Genomic DNA, 13,256 nt, shown 5'->3' with positions numbered 1-13,256 from the left:
CACCCAGTAAAGGGCGCGAAAATGTAAAGATGTTTAACTGCCCGCTGAGAATGCAGATAGCCCTGGGGATAAGATACCCTGGAGTCGCCTTTTTTTCCCATTAACCATCTACACTAATGGCGTAAATGATTGAGGGAGGCAGGGATGGCTCCACCAGAATGTAACCAGACGGACTGCTGTCCTGTCCGGAGGCCTGGACCTTCTCTCTTTGATTTAACTTTACCATGAATTACAACAGGTGTCTAGGTACCTATCTCTTTAAGCTTAGAGACAACAAACACTAGTTAATTGCGGAGAAGACTACCATTAACCTTATGCTCTATAGAATAGAATGCTAATAAATATTCTTGTGCTCGTTTTTTACTTCCTTATCTCCCTGAGAATATTTGTAGAACTATTTCTGTACTAATCCTAAAAAATATATAAACGACACTTGTGCACAGTAAAGTTGGACTTGCTAACACCAACCCAAGTCTCACGTCCTCTTTATTTTCCCCTCATTGCGCTGACGCCGCCCATCCCTCAGGAACCTGGACTCAGCTGGGGCGGGACTCCGGCATTTGGTGACATTTTTCATCTCAACTGATGCACAGTAATGCATACATAACAATCTAAAAAAGAAATAAAATAGAAGTTCTCTTCCTGACAGGATTTGGACTAATAATGGCAGAATTCATTAAAAAAAAAAAACAAACAGGGAGGAATCATTACAAAATGTACATTCACTTGCCAAATACTTGATAAAAGACCAAGGCTTTTTCTTTGAGAATAAATTCTGGCAATTAAAGTTCCTGCATGAACCACACCCATGATGCATGTCTATGAGTTCCAGTTTTTACCAGAAAGACACTTGCGAAGTAGTCTGAAGGCAAAATCCTACATTTTGATGAATTTTTTTCCCTCAATCTTTTCAGAGGTCTCTTCTGCCTCTAATTTGACAATAACTTTCTTTTAGTCATTTATCTTTATCAGGTGTTTCAAACACATTCAACTTATATTTTTTTTAACTGAGGTAACATCGGTTTATAACACTGTATAAATTTCAGGTGTATGTCATTATATTTCGATTTCTGTGTAGACATCCAACTAATTTTTCACAAAGACAGTGTCTGTTTTTCCTTTTTGTCCTCATATTTCATTATTTAACAAAACATCTAGTTATTGTGTAATTATAATAATAAAACTGGCATAAACAGGCTTGGGAACAAGCCCAGCTGACTCTTGTTGATCATTATCATCATGGCAAATACAATGTGTTTAATATGCGCCAGGCACTGTTCTAAGCACTCTACATCGATTTATAGTCCTTTAATCCTCACAGTCTAGGTACCACTGTGACTATCACTTTACAAATAAGGAAACTGAGGAACAGCGAAGTTAAGTAACTTGCCTGAGGTCACACAACTAGTAAATGGCAGAGTGAGAATTCTAACGCAGGCAGTCTGGTTCCAAGTCGGTGACTTTAATCACTATAAAACCAGACGGAAGAGAGCTGCAGTGTGCAGGCGCTCTAGAGCAGTGCTGTCCAACAGAAGTTTCTGCAGCAGTGGAAATGTTTTCTATCTGGGCTGTCCCATACAGTAATCACTAGTCACATTTGGCTATCGAGATTGAGAAACTGAATTTTAATTTAATTTTAATTAACTAAAATTTAAACAGCCACATGTGGTTAGTAGCTATTGCCTTGGACAGCACAGTAGAGAGCTGTCTACTAGCCGAGAACATTCAGAAGGCCATGGGAGTTAAACACTAACTTTTATAGTGAAAATGGAGAGATCTGTTAATCTAGCATCTGTTACGTGAGATTGGTTAAGAAGCTTCTATATGTTAACTGACATGAAAAGATACTCATGATGTGGTTAAACGGAAAATATCAATTATAAGACATTACATAAAGTACGATCTCATTATTTGATTCAAAAATTATGAATAGAAAGATAGTAAACATATACAAAATTGTGGTTTCCTCCAAATGGAGGGTACAGTGGCTGCCTTCTCTGGTGGCCACTTTCCCTTTCTCCCACCGCAACAGAATCCCTCTACTGTTGGGAACGGTGATGTGTCCAGCTAAGAAACGACATTCACCAGCCTTCCTCACGGACAAGAACGGACAATGAGAAGTAAACTGAACGTGTTGGTTGAGACTTCCAGTAATTTGAAGGGTGTCCTTCGCCCTCCCTTTCGTACTTCTTCCTGCCTCAAGGAAAGACTGTTCATCTAGAGAGCTAGAAGCCCACCTGTGACCACGAGGTGACCATGAGAGTGCCAGCCATGGTGAAGCAGAGAGAGAGAAAGATCTAGACTGCATGATGGCACTGTGGAACTGCCATGCCAGCAACACACTGCCTACTTTGGATTTAATGTTTTTTGAAAGAAAAATAACTTGTCTTATTCAAAGCACTGTTACCAGCAGCCAACACAATTCCGAGCCAACCAATGTACTCAGTGTCCATTTCTCCTGCTCACAGAAAAAGCTCCTTCCTCACAGAAACACAATTCTGTTCCTGATTGGCATAAAGATAATCTCATCCCCCCTGTAAACGCATGCAGTGAAGTGTTCAAGAACCAGGCCCAAGCCAATAAGCATGGCATTGCCCTGGTGACAGGAATTCGTTCAGGAATGAGCACATGACCCAATTCAGGCCAACGAGATTCTAGGATTCGTATTCGGGGGCTTCTGAGAAAAATTCTCACTCTTAGGAGAACAGAGGAGGAGAGAATCTTTCTACTCCTTTGGTGAGTGCCATACATGGATCTGGGGCCCAGAACTGCTACATCTGTTTTGCTGCTGGCCTGAGGATGAAGCCAACACACTGGGGAGGGCACAACCAAGAGAATCTTAGGGAAAGAAGACTGAGGCAGTGGACTAAGTTAATCTTGAAGTCTTTCCTACCTCTGGGACAAGTATAAGTTATACGAGCCAAAACATATCCACACTATAGTGATGTCATCTTACAGGCAATGGAATGGGTGCTAAGAGTTATTCAAACACTGTGAGGAAGGTGAGTAAGTCAGGTCTTCCCAGTGGGCATGCAAAGTTGGGCACTGGGTCTTCCAAACACTTCTGTGCCTTTTCCATGCCTCCTTTCCACAAGGTCTGATAAAGCTATTACAGGGGCTAAATTCGGCATGTCCTGCTTGGGCAATCTGGGTTCACGGGTTCGGATCCTGGGCATGGACCTACACCACTTATCAAGCCGTGGCGGCACAGATATTAGCTCAGGGCCACTCTTCCTCAAGCAAAAAAAAAGTTATTATATACTATGTGCCCAAATATTGAGTTATTTTAGAAGAGCTTTCATACACGCTTTTGCAAAAAAAGGTTACTGAATGAGTGTATATGTTTCAAAGGCTTCAAAATGATCACAACAGTTAACACTGATCTGTCAAGTGTACTGACTACTTTCCAGGCCCTGTGTTGAGCCCTCTCTCTCATGCAATCCTCACAAGAGACAAGGAACTCTCCTCACAGCCACTTTACAAGTGAAGAAACACCAAAGCTTAGAAAGGTTAAGTAACTTGTGCATGAAAGTAGAAAGTGCCTGGGCCAAGATCTGAACTCATGTCCAGAGGATTCCAGCACCTCCTAACCATGACTTTGTTCTATGTGCACTATTTTAACAACATTTTGGTCAATGATGGACTGCATATATGATGGTGGTCCCATAAGATCAGTACCATGTAGCCTAGGTGTGTAGTAAGCTATACCATCTAGGTTTAAGTACACTCTATTATGTTTGCACGACAGAATCAGCTAACAAGACATTTCTCAGAACATATTCCCATCCTTAAGTGACACGACTGTATTTCAAAATATTCTGACTGTATTTCAAAATATTCTTTTTTTTTTTTTAAGGATTGGCACCTGGGCTAACAATTGTTGCCAATCCTTTTTTTTTCTTTTTTCTGCTTTATCTCCCCAAACCCCCCCTGTACACAGCTGTACATCTTAGTTGCCAGTCCTTCTAGTTGTGGGATGTGGGACACCACCTCAACGTGGCCTGACGAGCAGTGCCATGTCCGCGCCCAGGATCTGAACCCTGGGCCACCACAGTGGAGCGCGCGAACTTAACCACTAGGCCACGGAGCTGGCCCCTCAAAATATTCTTGACTCTCTAAGTACACTATACTCATCAGACCACTAGTCCCAATTTTTTGGTTTGGAAAATATGGTCACCACATTTACTATGTTCCACATATAACATGCAGAGATCAAGAACCACTGACCGTTAGACTTATGCACACAAGAAAGCAATATAAGTACGTATGTTTAACTGATGCTGAAAATTAGGATTAGACCACCAACTTTTCTAAGTTTCCTTTTGGTGGTAAGTAGAAGCACACAGTAGGTAGGCTTGTGGAATTGGGAATGGAAGGAAAGAAGATAACACATTTATTAAGCCCCTTCTAGTGGCAAGTTCTATAATGGTTAACTCTCAAAAGACTTCATGAGGCATTTCACAGATAAGGGGACCAAGACTAAAAGACCTTGCCAAGGTAACCCTGATCTGCCTGAAACCCAAGTTCTTGTTCTTCCCACTATACAACTCTGCATTCCGATGAGTTCTAGTATCTTCCAAATATTGGCTAAAAAGAGAACAATGACTCTGAGGCCATAGGAAAACTATGCCATTTTATTAGCCTGCATGGAAATACCACTTTAATTTTCAGTTACTTTCAATCATGGTGCCTTCGGCTTTAATAAATTATCCATAAAAAATAACAAATTGAAAATAATGCCTCAGGTTTTAACTTAAAAACCACAAGGTAACAGGTATTATGTTTCAGATAAACTAATTTGGAATAATATATATAGCACTGATTTTCTTAGGTAGTAAAATACAATCAGTAAGCAGTAGAATGCTAAGCTTTGGTACAAATATTCAAACAAAAACACAGTCTAGTCTTAAAAGTACACTGGCCACAAAGTCTCATTTATAAAAAAAAATCACCCAAATCTACCTCACGTACAACTAAATGGTATCATATTAAAATATTTACGAAAACTTAGAAGTCCTATTTTTAAATGACATATGTATATGATACTGTCATTCTTTAGGCAGCTGAGATCCCCAAATAGAGAATATTATAGCATAGAATTAAGAAGGCTTTATTATTAGTTTGTTAAAAATAAAATTAAATTTAAAACAAAAAAAGGTTTATATGAAAAACATTCTGCAGTTTCTTTGTTCAAGAGGTATCGATCATCTGCCTATGTATCACCCCCAAATCCTCCCATGCTCAGAGCCACCCAGACTAAGTGCTAAGCTCTTTCTAATTCCTTGGAGCTATCAGTTGTCTCAAAGCAAAGGAGACTGCTAATCACCTTTTCAATAAGGAGGGCGTGTCACCAGTCCATACAGAAACAAAGGCAGCAGCTGAAAAATGAAACTGAGCAGGGCATGAGGTAGGAGCAGGCTTAACTACTCAACAAGGGAAAACATATTTCAGAAATAATAATAGCAGCTAATATTTACTGCATGGTTCTTCCAGGCAGGCACTGTGTTAAATGCTTTAACTACTTATTCAATCCTTACAACTCCATGCAGTACGTACTATTATTAAGCTTAACAGCACACGTTTGCTCAGAATATTTCCAGGATATGGTAAAGCCTTGAAATTTGGCTCCCCCACTTACTGGCTGATTCTGAGCAACTTACACTCTCTGAACCCCAGTTTTAAAATGTTAACTGTACACTGTAGTCCAACATCTGCATTTCCTAGTCCCTCATCTCTAGTGTCCAACTGCTTATGTCCTAAGCCAATCCTGAAAAGGGCAGGAACAATATTAGGGCGGCCTTTGTCACCATCGTGTGCACAGGAGGTCTGGGTGCCCCCGCCCCACTCCCACATCCGGAAGCCAGCCAAAGGGCTGAGTCAGTTTCTCTAACAGCCCAATCCTGACTTCTTTCCCGTTCCCAACCACCTAATACTGATGAGGCTCCAGCATGCCTTTTAATGATGCCAGAGCTGGTTGGAAGCATATTTACTACCTCAAGGGTAACAGAGAACCAAAAACATCAGTATGCGTGAAAACCCCTGGAGAGTTCACATTTCTTCACGTATTCAATTCAACTTGAATACTAGAGGATTAGGTCATCAGCGATAATGTAATTCTGGTTAACTGGCAGTCACCCAAAAAGTCTTTAAAGGAATTCTAAAAGGGATCGATAGACTGTACTATTTTATAAGTAGTAGATTTGAACATAATTGAATCCTTGGCTAAAGAACTTGCTATATTTCAGGGTGGTCATCTGAACACTGGAACAATATGGTTTTTGAACATGACTCCAATAAGAAATACATTTTATATCATGGCTCAGATAGACATACATAAAAAGAGCTGAAACACAAGTTTTACAAAACAAAGCTTATTCTTACTATACGATACACGCTCTGGGGTTTTTCTGTTCTTCCTATCCTGTTTTTTCACTTAAAAAACATGCTGGAACCTCTCCCTCAAATAATTCCTCAATCTACTAATACGTAACAACCTACAGTTAGAAAAACACTGCTATAGGCAGCCCTTCCACTGTGTGGTTTGGCCAATGCATAAGAACAACCCAGGAAAGCAATGTTGTGAGCAATGAGTGTTGGACAGAGCATACAGCTTCTGTCTTCTTTTCTTTTTTTTAATATATTAAGCTGAGCTATTAATTGAGGGATTTTTCTCCACCTACCAGAGGAGACAGTACACGACAGTGTGCAAAGGCTTCCTTTAACTGAGACAGTGGGATTTCACAGAGCACATGACTTGGCATCAGAAAACCTGGATTCATTTTGCAACTCCTAATGAAATAACAGATCTAGGAAATGATCATTAATAGCTGCTAAAACCATTCTGTGAAAGACTAATGAGAAACTTACAACGGATGGATCATGCAAACAATACCTAAACCCAATGGTCAATTTTAATATCACACAGAGAGAGAACTAGACTTTTCTGCCTGCTGATGTAATACACAACACCACCTATTAAGTATAATGGCCAAAAAAAATAAAGGGAATAGAGGAACACATTAAAGGGATGCAATCAGCCAAATCCAGAATGTGAGAAGTTGTACAGGACAAAAAACTTGATTTTTTCAACAAATAAAAGGAGGAAAAAAAAAGAGAAATTGACACAGATTAAGGGATGGTCAATCAGATGTAATAAGTGGACCTTATTTGGATCCCAGTTCAAACAAACTAATGGAAAAAAACATTTATGAGATAGTTGAACAAAGTGAATACTAAGTGGATATCAGGTAATATTTAGGAATTACAACTGTTCATTTTCTTAGGTGTGATAATGGTATTGTGATTATAGAGAAAAAAGAGTAAAAAAGTCCCTATCGCCTAGGTATGCATATAGAAGTATTTATGGGGCTGGCGCCGCGGCCCAGTGATTAAGTTTGCACACTCCGCTTTGGCGGCCCAGGATTTTGCTGGTTCGGATCCTGGGCATGGACACGGCACTGCTCGTCAGGCCACACTGAGGTGGCGTCCCACATGCCACAAATAGAAGGACTCACAACTAAAAATATGCAACTATGTACTGGGGGGATTTGGGGAAAAAAAGGAGGAAAAAAAACGAAGATTGGCAACAGTTGTTAGCTCAGGTGCCAATCTCTTAAAAAAAAAAGTAGTATTTATGAATGAAATGATATGATGTCTGGGATTTGCTTTAAAATAATCCAAAGTGAGGAAAGAGTGGGGGAGTATACTGAAATAAAATGGGCCACGTGTTGTTAACTGTTGAAACTGGGGTATGGGAATAAGGTATTTATTCTACTATCCTTTGTACTTTTGTATATTTTCAAAACTTTCCATAAGAAGAAGATATAATATAAAAAGAAAATAAGGAATCCTGGATTAAAACTCCAGGGTGTATTAGATGTCGGAGATGGGAGGTGTGCGGAATCCTCTGATTTCAATTTTCTCATCTGAAAACGGGAATGGGCTGAAGCTATTCCGACTCGTAAGAATTTCTGTTTTGTAGTAACTCCTCAATATGACACTGTTTTCTTCATAATGGCCTTTCTCTCCCAAAAGGACAGTGTCAAAGATATTTGCAATAAATTGAAGTTCTCTAACTGGAGTTGTTTATATTTCTTGTTTACTTTCCCAATTAGTCATATTTCCCCTACTAAAGGTAAAGGTAAAAAGTAAATTTACAGTAGACTGTATTGTTGAGATAAAACCCAACACAATTAACAATCAACGTAATCTAAATAGGACTCTGTTTAAAATATCCAGGTGCTTCTAGAAGAATAGATAGGTATCTTTCAGCACTAATGCTTCATCTCAAATAAAAGGAAATTAACAGAGGTTCAACTCTTAAGTAACACAAAGGGAAACTTGGCACTATCTGGCTTCAGCTTGCAGAATGAGTGAAGGGAGCCAGAGTGATCTTTCTATAACACAAATCTGATTAAGTCATTTCCCTTCCATCAAAGGCTTCCCTCTGCTTTCAGGAAAAAGTCCAAACTCCTGAACAAAGGCTCAGGGGCTCTCCAGCCTTATTTCCACCTTCCTTCCCTAGTCTAAGCCCTCCAAGATGAGGCCCCTTCACACCATAGGCAGGGAAGTCTTCGTCTTCCACTTGTCTCTCCCTTACCTCTTAGTTGTCAAGTCCTGTCAATTCTCCTGAAATGTCTCTCAAATCTGCCCTCTCCATTCCATTCCTGCTGCCACTACCCTAGATCAGACTTTTTTTACCTTTACTCCCTCATCTCCCAAAACAGAATATATACCTTTATTTCTTTTTCTGATTATGAAAGCAATTGATGCTCATAGAAAAAGAAAAGTAAAGCAATAAGGAAAGGAATAAACGTCTCCCCACGATCTCATGACGCAGACATAAAGAATTTATCTTTCTACTACACTCATGTTCATGGCAGCATTATTCACAATAGCCAAAGTGGGGAAGCAACTCAAAGGTTCATCTACGGAATGGATAAACAAAATGTGTTTATACACGTAAAGTACCTAGAAAGTGTATGGAATATTATTCAGCCTTAAAAAGGAAAGAAATTCTGACACATGCTACAACATAGATAAACCTTAAGGACATTAAGCTAAGTGAAATAAGCCGATCACAAAAAGACAAACATTGTATGATTCCACTTACATGAACTATTCAGAGTAGTCAAATTCACAGAAACAGAAAGTAGAATGGCAGTTGCCAGGGGCTAGAGGGAGGGGGAAAAGGGGAGTTGTTGTTTAATGGGTATAAAGTTTCAGTTTTGCAAGATGAAAAAATTCTGGAGGTTGATTGCACAACAATGTGAATATCCATCCTTAACACTACCAAACTGTACACTTAAAAATGGCTACAATGGGGGCTGGCCCAGTGGCCGAGTGGTTAAGCTCGCGCGCTCCGCACTCCGCTGCAGACAGCCCAGTGTTTCGTTGGTTCGAATCCTGGGCGCGGACATGGCACTGCTCATCAAACCATGCTGAGGCAGCGTCCCACATGCCACAACTAGAAGGATCCACAATGAAGAATATACAACTATGTACTGGGGGGCTTTGGGGAGAAAAAGGAAAAAAATAAAATCTTTTAAAAAAAATGGTTACGATGATAAATTTTATGTCATAGGTATTTTACCATAATTAAAAATAAAAAAAATTTTAAAGAATTAATCTTTCTAGACATTTTTCCTATAAATACATATGTATATACTTAAAAAAACAAATATAGGAACATACTGTACTATAATCTGCTTTTCACACCTAACATATGATGTAAACATCTTTCATCTTTCTCATATATATATATATAGCTCCCACCTCATTCTTTTAATGGCTGATAGCACCCATCATATGACTGCACCATAATTTAAGTTTTCAGTTTTTCAATATTATAAAAACATCATAGTCAACATCTTCACATATTTTCCCATGATATCTTATGATAAACATTGCTTTTTCCACATGCTCCTTTTCTAGTATGGAGTACCCTGATTTTCCCAAGGGAAAAATACCTCCTCTTCACCCAAACACCCATTCTGCCCCCTACCACCCCTACTCCAGTCAACTCTTATTTTATCTGGCTAGCCTGGGCACATTTATTTTAAAGTTTACTCCTGGGTATTTATTTTTCATGTTGCTATTGTCATTAACTACATTTTCTGACTATTACCGCTGACATAAAGCTAGTGCTTTTTGTCTATCTTGTAGCTGCTTGTTCACTTAACCTTATTATATCTAATTATTTTTAATTCAATTCTCTCGAATCTTCTCAGCAGATAATCAGATCATAGGTAGACAATCATATCATCTAGGTAGTGAGTAAGAATAAAAGCTCTGGGCTCAGGCAGACCTGGATTCAAATCCTGTATGACGGTGGTAAGCATTTTACCTCAATTTCCTCATCCATAAGCTGGAAATTATAACAGAGGCGATCTCTCAGGGTAGTTGTAAAGACCACATTATTAACTGAGACTAGCACATGAAACGTGCTGAACACAATATTAGTTCAATAAATGTCTGCTATCTGATGATATTGAAAATATAACTTTCTGTCCACACTTACACCTTGCATTTCTTTTTTCTTGTTGCATGACACTGATGCACTCCTTTTTGGCATTGACCTTACTTCCCACTTCTCCAAAAAAGTAGAAGCCTTCAGATTCCTTTTAAAGGACCTGTGCTGTGGATCTTACCACTCTCAGCTTCTCAGGAAAGTTGTGCCACTGATTTCCCCCTCATCTCCTGTATTTTCTCAGCCTCTCTCTCACTACTGGCTCTTTGCCATCAGCATTTAAATCTGCTCACATCTCTCTCATGCTTAAAAAGATTTCACCTTATTCCCCAATCGTTCTCCAGCCTTCTCTCTCTCCCTTCACAGCCAAACTTCTTTGAGCTGCCTACACTTTGTCTTTACTTTCTCACATCCCACTCTCTCCTCATCCCACTGATACATTATATTGAACCTTTGGAAGCTGCCGATATAGATTCCGCCTCCACCATTTCACCAAATCTGCTCAATTAGGTCCCCAGTGACCTCTATATTTATTTATCCAAAGGGCACATTTTAATATTTAACTTATTTTACTCGAAATCTCAGCAGCATCCAGCAAAGCTGACCTCTTCCTTGGGCTTTCATTACTGCACTCTCCTAATTTTCCTCCTACTTCTCTGGCCATTTCTTCTCGGTGTAGTCTAAGCGAATGGTTGTTCCAAGAGTGTGCCACACAGTGGCCCTGAATGATCCGGGCCTTTTTTTATCTCTCTGAATGGAACTCTTTCAATATTGATTAAGTTCCAGTTGTAACTGGACTGCTTTCGTCTCCATGAATGTACCTTTGAACGTGTCTGGAACACACGCCATGAGGGCAGGAACCTGATTCCTTACTACCTACACAGTGCCTGGCACACAGCAGAGGCTCAATAAATATTTTTTGAATCACCATAAATGAATGGCTGCAATGTGGAAAACAGATTGAAGGAGTGATGAGACCAAGAGAGCACCAAAAAACCCTGATCTTTCTGAAACCATACCTCTGGTCAACACACACTCACTGCCTGTTTAAAATCCTCTGATGGCTCCCACTGCCCCCAAGATAAAGTCCGAACTCCTCAAAACTCACTAGGAGATACAGGAAAGTGTTTCAGAAGGGGCACCAGCTTATCTCTCAAACACATCTAGCCAGACCACTTCCACTTCTCAGAATGTGTCTCCAGCCAGCCTATGAAATCCTTGCAGATGCCCAAGGAGCCTGCACTCTTTCCCCGGGGCTTTGCACGTGCCTGCTCTCTGCCTAGAACACTGTGCACTTCACCAGCCTCATCTTCTGGCCATTACAAAGGCAGGCTTCACGTCTCATTTTGGAAGTCATCTTCTTTTAGAATCTCTTCGACCATCCTCCCCCACTTCGTCTCCAGAAATCTGGGTTAACTGCCTTATTGGTGCATTCACAGTCTCCTGTATGTCCAAAATCATAGCTCGAATCATAATGAATTCCTATTTACGCCGTAAAACTATGGAGTTCCCTGAGGACAAGACGTCTCATTCAGTTTTTTACCCCTGGCGACCAGCCCAGGCCCTGGCACACAATAGATGCTCAGTAATGGACCTCCTTGTAGTAGTAGGAATAACAAAAGCTCTCAAGTATTGACGACTTACCTGCAAGGGCACTGAACATAAATTTACTTTGTAATAACCTTGTAAGACACGTGCTATCATCTCCATTTTGCAGATGGGAAAACTAATGCACAAAGAAGTCAATTCTCTCTGGCCCCCGAAGAGTCACACAGACATACATTTTCTGCAGTTTTGAGTTATTCCCCGATCCCCAAATAAGAAGGGCTTTTTTTTTTTTTTTTTAAGAAACTTTCGGATCAGGACAACGGCCCCCAAATAAAATCAACAGCCGACAGCTCACTCCAAGCCAGTGCCGAGCGGGGTTAAAGGGCACGAGGGGGCGCCGCCCGGGCGCGGCGGAGGGGGTTAAAGGTCCGACCCAAGCCTCCTTCGCGGGGGTCCCCCGCTGCCCAGCCCCTCGCCCGCTGCGACGAGTCGACGCCGGTACCCGCACGGCTGGGCCGCGACTGCCCGCTCGGCCCCTGCTCACCTGCCGTCCCGCCGCCTCGCCGAGCCGGGCCACCGGCCCGCAGCGCCTCCCCCGGGCTGCGAGGCGCTGGCAGCGCGCAGCGGAGCCCGTTGCCTTGGCGACCGGAGCTGCGGCGCTCCCGCGGCTCGCGCTACGGCGGCTCGGAAGGGACTGGAGGGTTCGCGTGCCCTTCGGCAGCCCCCGAGCGAGAGGAGGAGGGAAAGAGGGTGGGAGTCGGGGTCCTGAGCAATAAGGGACCCGGGTGGGGTTTAGCAGCCTGGAACTTAGTCCCTGGGGAGGGGAGAAGGAAGAGAATGCTAGGGGTGAGGGGGCCAGGAAGGCCGGGGGTGGGGTGGGGGGAGGACTTGTGCCACGGACGCTGCCTGTGCCTCACTTTACCCCTCTGTAACCTGACATGGGACCGTCGGGGAGAGGATGCGGCGTAGGCAGAAGCATGCTAGACTGGGATTATTTAAAGACGAGAAAACTGATGTGGGAGGGGTGGCAGATGCCCCACTCATTAATCTCTGAAGGGGTGGGGTGGCAAAGAATGAATAAACTTGTTTCTTTGGGCTCAAGGTGAGAATTAATCACCAGATTTCATTTCACTCTGGGAAATAATTTATTTTAACTTGTGACGAGCAATTATACTTCTTGGAACAATCCTTCAGATATACTGGAACATGAGCACAAGGGATATTGATTGCTCCGTTGTTT

General features: G+C 41.5%; 1 protein-coding gene across 2 annotated transcripts in view; it reads right to left on the bottom strand.

Annotated features, from left to right (window-relative positions):
• The window catches only part of PKIG (cAMP-dependent protein kinase inhibitor gamma), an 81,589-nt gene extending 68,938 nt beyond the window's left edge, over positions 1–12,651 (bottom strand). Inside the window, exon 1 of one of the 2 annotated variants that reach the window (XM_044748524.2) lies at positions 12,561–12,651. The gene's annotated coding sequence lies outside the window, so the exon portion shown is untranslated. The remainder of the gene's footprint in view (positions 1–12,560) is intronic. The other variant, XM_044748525.2, reaches the window with a different exon arrangement.
• Between the last annotated feature and the right edge of the window lie 605 nt (positions 12,652–13,256).

The sequence above is a fragment of the Equus asinus genome, chromosome 15, assembly GCF_041296235.1.
Source record: "Equus asinus isolate D_3611 breed Donkey chromosome 15, EquAss-T2T_v2, whole genome shotgun sequence".
Lineage (NCBI taxonomy): Eukaryota > Metazoa > Chordata > Mammalia > Perissodactyla > Equidae > Equus > Equus asinus.
This window is presented reverse-complemented; position numbering and strand designations above follow the sequence as displayed.